At 44.1% G+C, this 16,293-nt stretch overlaps 1 long non-coding RNA gene across 2 annotated transcripts; it reads right to left on the bottom strand.

Moving 5' to 3' along the window:
- Positions 1–8,014: 8,014 nt before the first annotated feature.
- Positions 8,015–14,822, bottom strand: LOC135905874 (uncharacterized). Of its 2 annotated transcripts, none has more exons than XR_010565541.2 (4): positions 14,717–14,822; positions 12,690–12,866; positions 9,627–9,846; positions 8,015–8,166 (listed from the first exon to the last, which is right to left on the bottom strand). It is a non-coding gene; the product is annotated as an uncharacterized lncRNA (long non-coding RNA). The 2 variants fall into 2 exon arrangements; XR_010565540.2 differs by lacking the exon at positions 14,717–14,822 and adding an exon at positions 13,013–13,096.
- Between the last annotated feature and the right edge of the window lie 1,471 nt (positions 14,823–16,293).

Raw genomic sequence — 16,293 nt, 5'->3', positions numbered from 1 at the left:
ACCCTGGCCCTCAAACGCAGGAACTGCTCTTACAGCTGATAGAAGGGCAAAGGGAAGCAAAAGCAGAAATAACGGTGATGAAGCAAAAAATTGTTAGTACCGAAATGGCTTTGGCCCAGATACCTGCACTGGTAAAATCGGTAGAAGTGACTGAAACAGAACTGTAAACTCTGCGATCCACTGTGGGGAAACTGATAAAAAAAGGTTGACCAAATAGAGAATCACAGCTAGCAGAAGTAATAACATTGTTATCAGACGCATTCCAGATGCGCAGAATGAGACGGAACAAACTTTGAAGCAGGAGGTTGTAGTGGGAATTCTGCTGGGGAAACTGAATCTATCAGTTACAAATGTGGAACGTATACATCGAATTGGAAAACCTTCTTCAAACGGACCAAGATCCATCATTCTGCGCCTGGGAAGCCTCACAGAAAAAAAGGACGTACTAGGCAATCGCAATAAGCTCAGGGGCACGAATATTTTCATCAATGAGGACTTCTCGCATGATGTAAGAAGGAAAAAACAATACCTTTCAAACAGCGCATTCGAAAACAGAAAAAGAAAAGAGAAGGTTGCACTTGTGCATGATAAAATGAAGATAAACGGAGTGATGTACGCATGGGATGAAGCCTCCAACCAACGCTATTGGGTGACTGACAGCCCGTCTAATACAGGTGTAAGAACCACTGCTTCCTTAAATGACTGACATGCGCATCCGGGCAAGCTTCGGCTACTGAACGTCAATTCCCGTAGCCTTGTTAATAAGGCTGTAGACCTGGAGCACGTTTTGCTCGAGCATCGCCCAGATATAGTATTTGTAACAGAAACATGGCATCATGAGGGTGTCCGAGATTGTGAAATATGCCCTCCGGGATATAACGTTATCAGAAATGACCGCAGTAGCAGGAGGTGGGGGCATTACCATCTTTCTGGAATGCAGCCTTAAATAGTACACGGTCCTTTACAAACCGTCCGACATTGAAGCAATATGTTGCGAAATTCTTGGACGCCCTGACTTGATTGTGGGATGTGTATATCGCGCTCCGGGAAGTACTGCCGCTAGTATTGGTACACTGAATAAGAAACAGCACGATTTACGCGTTCAGAACAAAAATGTTATCATAGCGGGAGATTTCAATGTTCCATACGTTGAATGGGACGAAATGGAAACGGGCACGCGAGACCGCGACGCAGGCTCAGCAATTATAGATATGTGCTTTTCACATGGACTTACACAAGTAGTACGTGACTTTACTAGGGTCTGCGGTAATAGCAAATCTGTTCTTGACCTTTTTTTTTTAAGTCATAGCATTCCATCGAGATACTATAGAGTTGACATTCTGCCCGGGATCTCGGATCACTCGATGGTAAGATTGTCTTTAAATATAAGTTCCTTTTCAAGGGTCCGTTGGCTTGTTTCATATTACAGACAGTTTAATGAAGCTGATGATACTGCAATAATAGATGAACTAGCCTTCTCTTTTGCGAAGTTCGAAAAATTAAGTCGAGATGAATCTGCGCATATCGATGAGTTGTGGTTAAACTTTAAGTGAACGGTTCACAAATGTAAAGGCCGCTATGTACCTCTCAAATGTAAAACAAAACGAATGCACAGCCCATGGATTACGAGAGAGATCATACAACTGAAAAGAAAAGTGGCAAGGCATAGGACACCTTATAAGCGTTCACATGATTCCGCTCTTCATGATGATATGTCAAACTTAAGTAAACAGCTAAAGTTAAGACCCTGAAACGATTTTGGCGATTTTCTACAAACGTACTGAGTCGTTAGAGTAAGTTCTTCTGATCATTAATTGATGCATCTAAGTGCTCTGCGTAAAGCGTGTAATTTATTATAAGGTTTTAAAAATACACATCGCTGCCGATCGCAGCGCACTGCTCGGCGGAATTTTAAGCCGCCCCTACCCATATGATGCAAATAACCCATATTACGTCACATGGGCGAGCTATCTGATTGGCTGACCAGGGCGCGTGGTCGATAATTTTTCCAACTTTATGGTGAACAAATGATGCTCGTAATAGTTGGAATGTTAGTTACTTTGTTTTTGTAAAAAGAAAATAACCTAAAGAGAATACACAAGAACAGTTTTTTAGTACACTACAGCACTTCCGGCACACAGCAAGTGTCGTCTGCTTGTGTTACAACGTACTCCATTTTGACGAGAGCTCCGCGGTCAGAGTCGGTCTCAGTCTTTTCGCGAGCACTATGATTCGACTTTGTTGCCTTGTGGACTGCAAACCTAGGGACCTGCAAACCGCGAGTCCAGTATTAGGGCAAACGCAAGCGCAAGGGGACAGGGCCTGGCCGCTTGACTGTGCCGGGATGAGCCACGAGATGAGCAGAAGGGCAAATGTGAACGGTCTGCACGGTGCAGCAACCTGGTGGCACAAAGCTCAACCATACACAGTAGCAGCAACGAAGTGTATTCTTTGCTGCTGGTGTGTATTTTTCGCAGGAGTGTAATCATCAACACGTTGATTTATAAATGTTTAAAATGCTTTACACCTGGTTAGAGCAATATTAGCGCTTTGTTTGACTGGTTAAGCGCTGCGCCAGCAAGTGTCTGGACCGTGCAGACCGATCAGGCTGCTCACGTACGTCTACGCTAAAGTTCCTTCATCAGCTTGAGTTCATGCCTCCAGACATTTGCCGAGATGACCAGCTTGCCTGTTTTTAGCGGAGTACCGGACACGTTCGGCGCTACGACAGAATGCTTGCAACGCACGCTGCTTCGATAGCTCTCGGTCACGCTCGGTCGACGGCCAAGCGGCTAGCGGAGAGGTCTCGCGCGGGAGGGGGCGTGCTCCTAAACAACCGGAAGTAAGCGATGTGACGTCGCATCGTGACGCTGAACCAGTGAAGGCGGAGCTTAGCGCCGCTCGCTCGGCGAGCGAGTTGAGGAGGAAAAGCATAGCTAGGGAGGAGGGTAACTTCTAATCGCTTGCAGCTCCATTAATACGTAACGCTTCACTTAAATTGTGGTGCGAATGTTCTACTTAAGCTGTACCCTACGCGCCTACAAAATTTGTCCGAACCATTTCAGGGGCCCTTTAATGATGAAGGAACCCAGGGACAAGTACTATGGTGTCACTATGGATACTTTTCTACGTGAGTCACCCCAAAAGTTTTGGAGGCACCTGGCTCCAACTAAGAAGGTAGTCACTAAAATAAGCACAGAAGAGGGACTTATTGAGGATAAAAAGTCATATAGCGGGCGCCTTCAATAACTTTTTTGCTAGTGTGTTCACCAGTGATGATGGAAAGCAGTAAAAATTTGAGGTACGCCAACAGCTACCAGTTGCAGAGGAACTGCGGGTAACGTATGAAGGAATATTAAACTTGCTGCTGAGCGTAAATACAAAGAAATCGGCAGGTCCTGATGAGATATCAAATTTGTTTTTAAGGAGGTATGCTGAATGGACTGCGAAGTAACTCTTCATTATCTTCACGAAGTCACTACGGTCAGGTACACTTCCTGAAGAAGGGAAAATGAGTAAAGTTATACCCGTATTTAAAGACGGTGACACCACGTCTACTGCCAATTACAGACCCATTGCGCTAACGTCCAGGCTGTTGTAAAGTGTTAGAACATAATGTTTCTAAGTACATTCGGCAGTTTTTGTCACAGAACAAAATTCTTAGTAACTATCAACATGGGTTTTGCGAGGGCTTGTCAACCGTAACACAATTACTAGAAAGGGTTCACGATTTCAGCAAAGTTATCGATGGCAAGGGACAAATAGATCTGACCTTTCTCGACTTCAAAAAGGCATTTGATAAAGTTAATCATAGAAAACTGTTAATTAAACGAAAGGCTATTTTAGGAGAGACAGGTGTAGACAAATGGGTGGAGGACTTCCTTACTGATCGCCGACAGTTCGTCATTACTGATGAAAATAGGTCCGGGGTCTGTGACATCAAATCAGGCGTGCCTCAACGTTCAGTTGTTGGGCCTGTGTTGTTCCTGGTAAATATTAACGACCTAATCAAAGAATCGGCCACAGTTACAGCGAGGTTATTCGCAGATGACTGTGTCATATTTGCAGAAGTGAAATCTATTTCTGACCAGATACATTTAAATAACTTCTTAGGAAAAGTGCACCAATGGTGCGACACGTGGTAGATGTCTCTTAACCCAGCAAAGACTGTATGTATGACCATCACACACAAGCATGAACCTCTGTCATTCACACACACTCTACAAGGTGAACCACTTCATCACGTAACAGAGTACAAATATCTCGGAATTTTAATAACATCTGACCTTGGTTGGACACCACACATTAAAAGAGTAGTAGGGAAAGCCAACTAGCGATTAGGCTATATTCGACGTGTCCTTAAACTCGCTTCTCCAGCCACGAAACTGACTGCTTATAAAGTGCTCGTGCGTCCAATATTAGAATATGCATGTGAAGTGTGGGATCCATATTTGAAGGATTCACTGTCAAAACTGGATCAAGTTCAAAGACATGCTTTGCGGTTTATTTATTCCCGATACCGCCGGCCACACGCCGTAACACCACTGTACGCGAGGGCAAACCTGCCCCTACTTAATGTCAGGAGGAAGGAACAAGGACTTTGCCTTTTCTATTTAATCAATAATGAGCTGCTACTTGTTGATAAGTCATCATCATCATCATCATCAGCCTGGTTACGCCCACTGCAGGGCAAAGGTCTCTCCCATATTTCTCCAACAACCCCGGTCATGTACTAATTGTGGCCATGTCGTCCCTGCAAACTTCTTAATCTCATCCGCCCACCTAACTTTCTGCCATCCCCTGCTACGCTTCCCTTCCCTTGGAATCCAGTCCGTAACCCTTAATGACCATCGGTTATCTTCCCTCCTCATTACATGTCCTGCCCATGCCCATTTCTTTTTCTTGATTTCAACTAAGATGTCATTAACTCGCGCTTGTTCCCTCACCCAATCTGCTCTTTTCTTATCCCTTAACGTTACACCTATCATTCTTCTTTCCATAGCTCGTTGCGTCGTCCTCAATTTAAGTAGAGCCCTTTTCGTAAGCCTCCAGGTTTCTGCCCCGTACGTGAGTACTGGTAAGACACAGCTGTTATAAACTTTTCTCTTGAGGGATAATGGCAATCTGCTGTTCATGATCTGAGAATGCCTGCCAAACGCACCCCAGCCCATTCTTATTCTTCTGATTATTTCCGTCTCATGATCCGGATCCGCCGTCACTACCTGCCCCAAGTAGGTGTATTCCCTTAGGACTTCCAGTGCCTCGCTACCTATTGTAAATTGCTGTTCTCTTCCGAGACTGTTAAACATTACTTTAGTTTTCTGCAGATTAATTTTTAGACCCACTCTTCTGCTTTGCCTCTCCAGGTCAGTGAGCATGCATTGCAATTGGTCCCCTGAGTTACTGAGCAAGGCAATATCATCAGCGAATCGCAAGTTACTAAGGTATTCTCCATTACCTCTTATCCCGAATTCTTCCCAATCCAGCTCTCTGAATACCTCCTGTAAACATGCTGTGAATAGCATTGGAGAGATCGTATCTCCCTGCCTGACGCCTTTCTTTATTGGGATTTTGTTGCTTGCTTTATGAAGGACTACGGTGGCTGTGGAGACGCTATAGATATCTTTCAGTATTTTTACATACGGCTCGTCTACACCCTGATTCCGCAATGCCTCCATGACTGCTGAGGTTTCGACTGAATCAAACGCTTTTTCGTAATCAATGAAAGCTATATATAAGGGTTGGTTATATTCCGCACATTTCTCTATCACCTGACTGATAGTGTGAATATGATCTATTGTTGAGTAGCCTTTACGGAATCCTGCCTGGTCCTTTGCTTGACAGAAGTCTAAGGTGTTCCTGATTCTATTTGCGATTACCTTAGTAAATAGTTTGTAGGCAACGGACAGTAAGCTGATTGGTCTATAGTTTTTCAAGTCTTTGGCGTCTCCTTTCTTATGAATTAGGATTATGTTAGCGTTCTTCCAAGATTCCGGTACGCTCGAGGTCATGAGGCATTGCGTATACAGGGTGGCCAGTTTCTCTAGAACAATCTGCCCCCCATCCTTCAACAAATCAGCTGTTACCTGATCCTCCCCAGCTGCCTTCCCCGTTTGCATACCTCCCAAGGCTTTCTTTACTTCTTCCGGCGTTACCTGTGGGATTTCGAATTCCTCTAGACGATTTTCTCTTCCATTATCGTCGTGGGTGCTGCTGGTACTGTATAGATCTCTATAGAACTCCTCAGCCACTTGAACTATCTCATCCATATTAGTAATGATATTGCCGGCTTTGTCTCTTAACGTATACATCTGATTCTTGCCAATTCCTAGTTTCTTCTTCACTGTTTTTAGGCTTCCTCCATTCCTGAGAGCATGTTCAATTCTATCCATATTATACTTCCTTATGTCAGCTGTCTTACGCTTGTTGATTAACTTCGAAAGTTCTGCCAGTTCTATTCTAGCTGTAGGGTTAGAGGCTTTCATACATTGGCGTTTCTTGATCAGATCTTTCGTCTCCTGCGATATTTTACTGGTATGCTGCCTAACGGAGTTACCACCGACTTCCATTGCACATTCCTTAATGATGCGTGCACAAGATTGTCGTTCATTGCTTCAACACTAAGGTCCTCTTCCTGAGTTAAGGCCGAATACCTGTTCTGTAGCTTGATCTGGAATTCCTCCATTTTCCCTCTTACCGCTAACTCATTGATCGGCTTCTTATGTACCAGTTTCTTCCGTTCCCTTCTCAGGTCTAGGCTAATTCGAGTTCTCACCATCCTGTGGTCACTGCAGCGCACCTTGCCGAGCACGTCCACATCTTGCATGATGCCAGGGTTAGCGCAGAGTATGAAGTCTATTTCATTTCTAGTCTCGCCGTTCGGGCTCCTCCACGTCCACTTTCGGCTATCCCGCTTGCGGAAGAAGGTATTCATTATCCTCATATTGTTCTGTTCCGCAAACTCTACTAATAACTCCCCTCTGATATTCCTAGTGCCTATGCCATATTCCCCCACTGCCTTGTCTCCAGCCTGCTTCTTGCCTACCTTGGCATTGAAGTCGCCCATTAGTATAGTGTATTTAGTTTTCACTCTACCCATCGCCGATTCCACGTCTTCATAGAAGCTTTCGACTTCCTGGTCATCATGACTGGATGTAGGGGCACCTGCACAATCTTCATTTTGTACCTCTTATTAAGTTTCACAACAAGACATGCCACCCTCTCGTTAATGCTATAGAATTCCTGTATGTTTCCAGCTATATTCTTATCAATCAGGAATCCGGCGCCTAGTTCTCTTCTCTCCGCTAAGCCCCGGTAGCACAAGACGTGCCCGCTTTTTAGCACTGTATATGCCTCTTTTGGCCTCCTAACTTCACTGAGCCCTATTATGTCCCATTTACTGCCCTCTAATTCTTCCAATAGCACTGCTAGACTCGCCTCACTAGATAACGTTCTAGCGTTAAACGTTGCCAGGTTCATATTCCATTGGCGGCCTGTCCGGAGCCAGTGATTCTTAGCACCCTCTGCTGCGTTGCAGGTCTGACCGCCGCCGTGGTCAGTTTCTTTGCAGCTGCTGGGGACTGAGGGCCGGGGTTTGATTGTTGTGTTCATATAGGAGGTTGTGGCCAAGTACTGCACCAGGGTGGCCAATCCTGCTCTGGTGAGGGAGTGCGCGTTACCGGTTCTGGTCACCGGGATCAGGCCACACTCCAGACCTGTTTGTGCAATTTCATCAACACGCGGATTTTTTTTCTTTTTTTTTTAATTCCGGTGGAAAATTGCCGGCACCGGGATTCGAACCACGAACCTCTTGCACGCGCGGCGGGTGTTCTACCTCTACGCCACCGCTGCACCGTATCATAAGTATCGCTACATAAATGAATCTAAGACCCACATGGTGCGAAATAAACATAGCAGACACGTTAAGGAAAATCGATTTCATAAGCATTGCTACAAATACTCATTCTTCCTTTCGACAGCACGTGACTGGAATTGTCGCCCTGCAAACGTAAACGCAGGGACCCACGACCAGTTTTCCGAACTTTTGTCCGAATATTTTTAATGATAGGGCATATATTGCTGTATTCTATTGTTCCGTTCACTGCTTGCTGTATGGTGATATATTGTTACCACTCCTGTCTTGGTCCTGGTTTGGACCGACAGTATCTGTAAATAAAAAAATATAAAAAAATAAACTAGATACAGGTCTTTTGTAGAGCACATGAAACTGCTTTGTCACTCACAAGTGTCATTTTGTTGTTCAGTTTCTCACTGCACAAATATAGAATAAACGCACTGGAAATGGCCTGCGCTGATCATACACTGTTGTGATGGGTGTTAAATGACACTGCAACTCAGGTGGTTTATTAAAAGGAGATGATACTAGAAAAAGAAATTTTGTTACTTGTACTCAAGATTTCAAAATACTGTCATTCATAGCGTTTTTTTACGTAGATTTCAAATGCAATCAGTGTTTGTGCCGCAGCTATATATTCTTGGTTATATTCTGCACAACTGCAAAATATCGCGATCTTTGGTGGCACTCCTTGGGTAATAAACATGCGAGAAGAGCATCATGCTGTAGCTTATATTTAGCTCTTTGTAGACTGCAAAGTGCCCGGACATATGCAAACTGCACGTATAGTTAGTGGAACTATGTAAGAAAAAGTTAGTACACTTCACTTTTTTTTTCACAATCCCCTGAGAATAACCTTGTGCACTTGTAACTGTCCTATACTAATGACACTTGGTGTGCGTGCTCTTGAAGATATGTAGAATGCTGGTACCTACTTGAAATTGCAATATCTCTCAGCAGTAGTTGCAAAAGCACAAGGTTATATTTTGTGGCATTGGGAAAGAACATTGTAAAAGTGTCCCGACTTCTTTTTGCACAGTTCCAGTAAGTGTACCTGCTGTTTGGGTAGATATCGGCGCTTTGCAGTATACAACGAGCAAAATAACCTACAGCATGATGTTTTCTGTGAAAATTTTATACCCAGGGTAGTGCCTCCAAACATGTATATTTTGTAGTTGCGTAGTATGCAACTAAACAAATATAGTAGCTGCACAAAAAGTTATGACATACTTCAAATCTACATAAAAAACTTTATGAACAGCAGTATTTTCAAACCTCTAGTACAAGTAATGAAAAAAAAAAGCTTTTTAAAGTAGCCTCTTCCCCTTAAATGCAGTCATGCTAGTTACTCCCATATACTTAACGTACTCATGATGCTTCTGGGTGGAGTTTTGAAGATGCGTGGGAACAATTGCTCAGGATTTTCAATTTCGGTGTGGCTGGCACACGACACCTGTGAATGAAGGACTGCTTCCATATTCCAATACGAACTGTTCCAATTCAGTATAAACTGTGCCAATAGGAACGTTTTCTATATTCTTGCTGTGTTAAAGAGGGGCCAGATCAAGCAGGTAAAAGTAAGGGTCAATGTCGTTTACCTAACCAATCTGCACAGGAAGCTTGATATCAAAATGAGCCCCAATTTTATCCATTGCTTAGGTAGCGAAGTTCTTTTATTGTGTACATCACATTGTGAAGCGTGCACGAAATTACTTAGCAAAATTTTAAACAGGTTTCTATGTTGAGCTGCATATTATAAAAGAATACTCACAGCAGTGGCAGAAGTGTCCGTTTCTGCTTTGTTTAGGCCTGTGAAAGGACCTTCAGCATTTCCCTGTACATTTGGTGCAGTCTCTTCCATTTCTGCATCCAGTGGCTCTTATAGGCTGGCGAGGCATGAGCCGTTCATTTGCAGAAGGAGTTGCACTTGTGGCATCAACATCAAAAGAGTCAGCTGCATCAGCTGCTTCCTCCCGATTCTGCCTCTGGAACTGAATGGTGTGGCCAATGTGAGCAATCAACTAAGCTATGGCAAGGCTTTGTTGAGTGCTCGACCTTAGGCGTTCATTGTGTGAAGGTTATACCCCTGACAGCAGTTTGTGACCTGCTACAAGCTGTCCGGCCTTTCTTCGGCACTCTGTTAAGTGCCTACTCAGCTAGGTTGCTAGGCAATAAATTGATGCAGTAAATATGCAGAAATGCAATGAATATTCATAGATATGTTAAAATCCATGGGCTCCATTACTTCAAGCTGTTACATATAAGGGTAAAGCAAAAACGTGGGTCGAGAAAAAATACCCATACAAAGTACAGCTGCAACACAGTGACAATTAAGATAGAAGATACAAAGTAGAAGTTTAAGTTTATTAAGCTTAGTGGTGTAAAATGTTATTTGTGAACACATGTAAGTACATAGGGACGTCCTATAGTGAAACTATCAGGGAGACCTCCCATTAAACAAGTCGTAAAGAAAGCTAGCAAGATTTGACATCCAAAGAAGTGTTACATATGTACTAAAGATAGCGTAGGTATACACATGCAAAGTGTCGGACAGAACAGGCACGTGTTAAACAATTTTAATAAATAAGGCATAACAGAGAGAAACATGAACAAGTAATTGTTCAAAAGCATTGCTGAATATCATTGAACACACTAAAAAAGATAAGAAGAAAAATAGTGCATAATACATATGTGAAATGAATATAGAAAGAAGCATCTAAACCTGAACAGAAGGTGATAAAAAAACAAGCTCAGCCGTGAAATCTGAAAGGTGACAATCCAGAAATTAGCAATAGTAGACTATGCATTGCAATAAGGTTTCAAAACCTAAGTGCAAATGAAAATTAAGAACGTAAAGTGTGTAAGTACGGTAACGGTACTTAAAATCGCAAGCAGTCAACTGCAGACAGCTGAGAGAAGGCAGTCCCTCGGCATTTTGTTGAAACAATATTGTGAAGTAGCCGTTGTTGTTGCAGGTAAATAATTCCAAAATTACTGTATAGGAGGCTGTCAGTACCAATAATTAGTAATTTCCTTTTTCAGCAAAAGTTTATTTTGATGAGAAAAACGAGTAGAACACTTGATGACCAGCTGTGAAGAAAACAAGTTATGTGAGGTTTTAATACAGCGGTTGCAAGAAAGAAGCTGGCCAGATCTATATGCACACACACACACAAAAAATGATAGAATTCAAATCGCAGTATAAAGGAAGAGCACATGCTCTACGTGGGCCAATTGTGCATAATTGAACAGCCCGATTTTGCATATGAAAAAGCGCTGCCACGTGTGTGACATAAGTATTGCCCAAGGATGGTGTGCAGTATGTGAGACAACAATAAATGAAGGCACGATAATGTGGTCTCGGAATATGATGAAACAATTGACAGGTCCTTATGAGCATACGTACGCTGAAAGTTACAATATCAGTAATAGATTTCACAAGCATATGAAACTTTGATTCAGGTTAAAGTGTACCACCAAGAAAAGTGTCAGTATTTGATGAATAAACTGATCACCAACACAGTGGCTTTCCTTTGGGTGGAATGAAGTAGCGTGGGAGTTGTTATGGTGGGGTTCACTTTTAGTAAGTTATTGTTGCAGCAGATAACAACAGTTGCATTGTCTGCATCTAGCTTGTTTGTTAAGTGGACAGTACTTTCGTCACTACAAAATATCATTCTTTCAATGGCACGTAGAATGCAATTAGCATTGTTAAGAGCAACTGGCAGGTCATTTATGAAGTAAAAAGATTTGGGCCCAAATTGGAAGCTTGCAGAATGCCCTGGTAAGTCGTTATGGGCTCAAAGGACAAATTCTTATGTTTAGCAGCCTGAGAACGCTCAATTAAATAACTATGCATAAGGTCCAGGCTGACATGTATATGCCTAAAATATTCCAGTTTAGAAAAACAGAATGATGTGGTTGGGTACATCAAAAACATTGGCGAGGTCAATGAAACGGGCCCCAGAGCTAAACCTGTTGCCAATTGATTGTTTTATGCGCTCAGTGAATGTGGAAGGAAATAAATAAATCGAAAAATAATACGCATACGTACCGAATAGATGCAGAGCATGAAATTCATTAAACATAGTAGGTTATTGCACAGTTATCAGAGCACGAAAGGTCAGTAAGGTTTCAGTGTGCTAGAGAGTAGCAGTGCCAAAAGCACGAGCATTCACTGAGAAGCCTCGTTAGGGAAGTGTGCCTCCTGTCAACACCACCTACACGTAGGCATACGCGCACTCTTCCCTTGCAGGTGGGCAACTAGAGGTGAATAGGAGACACACATCCTTTGGCTTAAGCCTAAAGGAGAAAGAAAGACAAGGGCATCACCACCCATGCCCTTAGGCCACCCTGCACTTCTTTCTGCATTGTTCGTGAACGCACAGCACGCATGCTTTTTCACTTGCATTAGCTGCAATACGGTCTTCAATGGAATGGTTAATCCATTATGCTTAAAGAGGTTTGTGCTATGAAATATATAAATGAAAATAACTTCTTAGTTACCATTTCTTAAGCTTCCAAGTGCTTTGTATTCTAGCTAAGCAAAATGTCAAATTTTGCCTCGTAATTTGCTTCTGTGCCTGCTCAAGTAATATTGAGCACCTGCATGTAACTGCAGAAAGGTGCATGTATTTTGCATTTCTGACACTACTTCATACACATTTGTTAATAATCTGGCATTCAACACTTGCGCATGTGTTGCGCAAGCTGCAAGTTTCTCAGACATTGCATTTTTTAAATAGTTCTCTTGACTGACATTCACAAAGTACAGTGGCAGCAGCATACATTTTTGACTAGAGCTTAAAAGAAAACGTATATGCAGTGAACGTACCTCGCCGTCAGACAGTCTTGGCATGGCATATTTGCCAAGCTTCCGTATCCCTGCTTTCGTTTGCCTGAGTCCCCCAGGGGTAAAGTGCAGGCGGCACATGACACTCCATTTGGACGGACACCAGCCTTTTGGACGACCTTAATCCAAAGTTCCCTCTGGCGAGCATTCTTCGGAAATCTAAACGCGGACAGCAAGAGTAATACAATAATTCAGAAATTTCCAGTCGATCGGCATGCTCAACGAGCCCCAGGTCAGCAACAAACGGCATGCTTGCCGCCCCTAATGGATCACAAATGCACTTAATGAAGCGATAACCTGCTTACCGATGTAATGAAACAGACGAACCAACCGTGTCGCTACGGTTCCTGTATCCTAAAACGCAGCATTTCGTGATGTAGCCAGTGCAGAGCCACCTTCTCATAGCTTTGCTTTCATCCACATAAGCCGCACGTAGTACGTCGCTGCTGCGCCCGTTTCGTCTGCTAAACTTCGCGCCTCCGCATAGCCATAGAGAAATTCAACTATGGCATAGCGCTGGCCATCTAGCGGACGCGCCTACTGTTCTGTCTGGAAATGAACACAATTCTGTGTACTTATAAAATTATCGCTATGCCGTCGCGCGAAAACTCTAAAAAAAATAATATTATGTCGAAAGACGTTTGTTGTGTATCGTAATGCGTGTCATCGCGTGGGAAAGACAGCAACGGATCACTTCATGGTTTCGCGAAATGAGCAGACGGCACGCTTTGGAAAGCGACGTGGAATAGAACCTTGCCCGTGGAGAAATCGCGGTTTGGTGCGAAGTACTTCACTCGCGACGACTTCTTTCTCCCCGGTGAGTCGACTATCATTTTTTTTTTAAGTGTGTATAATGACACGCATGCTTCAAAAGCGGATTGTACTCGAAATCGTTTAGGCAGGCGCCTTAAAAGTTAGTGATGTACGCGAAATTGTGTTTCTTTGATTACGCACGACCCTTAGTGTAACTGATGTTCAAATTAAGCTGCATACAGATTCTCGCTGCCGTACTTCTGTCCGCAAGCACGGTAGCAGTGAAGCTGAAGTAGAGTATATATGATACCCATATATACTTTATGGCGCGCGATCCGACATATCGTCTTCGTAACGTGCTTTAGTTCTGAAGTGTAATGCAGGTGATGCTGTTTTCTCGTGAAACGCGGTGCGTTGTCAATTTATCTGCTAGCTACCAAGAAAAGCAGCAGCAACTGCTAACTGCGCTTGTTCCACCTTTTGGAGATTGAGACCGATGTGTGTCATATGCGGGCCCGCCATGTTCCCAAGCACTGGCCCTGCTTCAAACACTACGAACACGAACAAGCGGTAGGTCATCGGACGCATATGATCTTATTGCAAAAAAATTATGGGGTTTTACGCGCCAGAACCACGATCTCATTATGACGCACGACGTAGTGGAGGACTCCGGAATAACAATTGGTCCACCCGGAGTTCTTTAACATGCATCGAAACCTGAGTACGCGGTCGGGGTTCGATCTCGCGATGTCATGCTTGGCAGCCCAACACCATAGCCAGTAAGCAACCGCGGCGGGAAAAACATAACGTGTATCGGCGAACGAAAGAGATTGGTGCACACCAACTCGTAAACTACACTTTGCTTTATCCCTCACACGAGAACTGACCCGTTTACAGCACAATTTTTAGCCTCCCTTTACAAGTGAAGGATACGCGTGCTTAGCTTCCGAACTGGCAACAGACATTACTATGCAATTTACTGCTACACGAACTGCGGCGCACACTTATAACGCGAAAGCATTCGGCAGTGTATCAACGCCGCGCACCTTTCGGAGAGGCTTGCTACATTTGCTTTCTTCAACTTCCCACACGCTTGAGGGGCATTTCCTCTGACGCGCCTAGCGCAACACCGCGATTCGATGCCAACAATCTAGCGCGGCATTAAGCGAAACTGCCGCGGTGGTATCAATGTGTTCGTTTATTTAAGAGTTTCGTATCAAAAAACAACCACCACCACTGGGAGTACTAAAACTTACCGCGCGCTCTGACGTTTCTGTCACGTGTCGGGCCGCCACCACGGATTCAATCTCGTTGCGGCATGCTCCCTCCTATTAATTCCTTTCTCCATCAAGCCTAGCTTATGCCTAGCTGCCGTAGCTGTCCGTCTTCCCGTTTTCTGCGTTTGCTCTCTCGGCATGGAAGTGCCGACTGGAAAGACATGCCGAGTTCATCACGATGCCGCAATTAAAAGGATAGCGAACATGCGATTGCAGACGAAAATCGGGCCGCATCGCGGGTGTTTGGAGTTCCAGAAACTTGTGTGCGAGACAGGAGAGGCGTTCTACACCGGCGGCTGCTATGTACGGCGCGGCCGTGCGATCTTGAAAGCGTTCTGCGGCGGAGACAAGAGTGTATACGTCATGTATGTATACGTGTCCAGGCTCGTCGCGCTGTGTTCTCCTCGCTTAGTGCGCGTCGAAGCGAGAGGCCGCGCTAAGGTCCTGCTTCCTCGCACTTCCTCACTCCAGCGTTTAAACAGTTTCTGCGGTCATCGAGTGAGACGTGTTCATGCTTGTGCGCACGTGACACCATGCTGGTTAGTAGCTAGTAAGTGAATGTTTAAAAAGCCTGTACGGCCGATAAAACTACTATCCTTACTTTTCGTATAGCTGTCTACTAATTTGCTATCGTAATCGATGCTTCGATCGCCTTTCGCGCGAATCTGCGACTTTTTTTTTTCCCCCAACTTTAGTGCATTAGGAGTAAATCTTTGTTTTTTTCCAAATGAGCGAAAGTTGTATTTCTGTATGAAATAATGAGGTGCGCGGTACTGCAAAGTACTGTTCTTTCTTGCCCTCCTCTCCCCCCCCCCCTTTATTTAAGTCGGGAAAAACGGGTGTGCGTTAAAATCGACTAAGTACGGTAATATTCGGCCGATAACCATTCCGAATCATCATTATTGACTGCTACAAACTCTGCTCTAAATCATAATTTTTCCTGCTACAAAATGTGCCCCAAAATGCACTTTGGTCATTCCCACCACTGCTATTGCAGGAGCATAACTTACTACCGCAGTTTAATTGGTATATCCTAGTTAATGTGGTAGTAGTACTCTAGGTTTCTTATAAAGTACAATTTGCCTTCCGAAGGTGAGCACTTATAGTCTAGCATGACATTATTGTTGGTCACTGTAACAGGGTCAAAGACATTGAGAGATGCTCGCTTCTGGCTTGATGTCAAGAAACGTTAGCGAAGGTATATTTGTCTGGTGCATCTGTACAGATTATTTTTGAGTTGGACAACGATTGCATTTGTCACTGCATGCGTAGGTTGGCCCCCGCACACCTGACTGTAGCATGACCACGCTTCGTCTGCAGGGAGGCCCCGTGTGCGCAGGTCACTACCATTCGGGGAGCCAGCACATCGCCGCTGTCTGGTCATCATGGATCGGGAGACGGAGATCGACATGGAGACCCTGCTGCAGAACATACGTGACGGCAGTGCTGTGCCTCTTAGGAGGGTGGGCATCACTCAGCCAACTGTTAGAGACGTTTGAAGAGAAAGCCTAAAGGGACTTGCTCAGGGCCTACTAGTTGGTGCACACCTGTCACAG

Source organism: Dermacentor albipictus, unplaced genomic scaffold, assembly GCF_038994185.2.
Source record: "Dermacentor albipictus isolate Rhodes 1998 colony unplaced genomic scaffold, USDA_Dalb.pri_finalv2 scaffold_14, whole genome shotgun sequence".
NCBI classification, from domain to species: domain Eukaryota; kingdom Metazoa; phylum Arthropoda; class Arachnida; order Ixodida; family Ixodidae; genus Dermacentor; species Dermacentor albipictus.
Note: the sequence above shows the minus strand (reverse complement) of the source record. Positions and strands in the feature narration are given on the sequence as shown.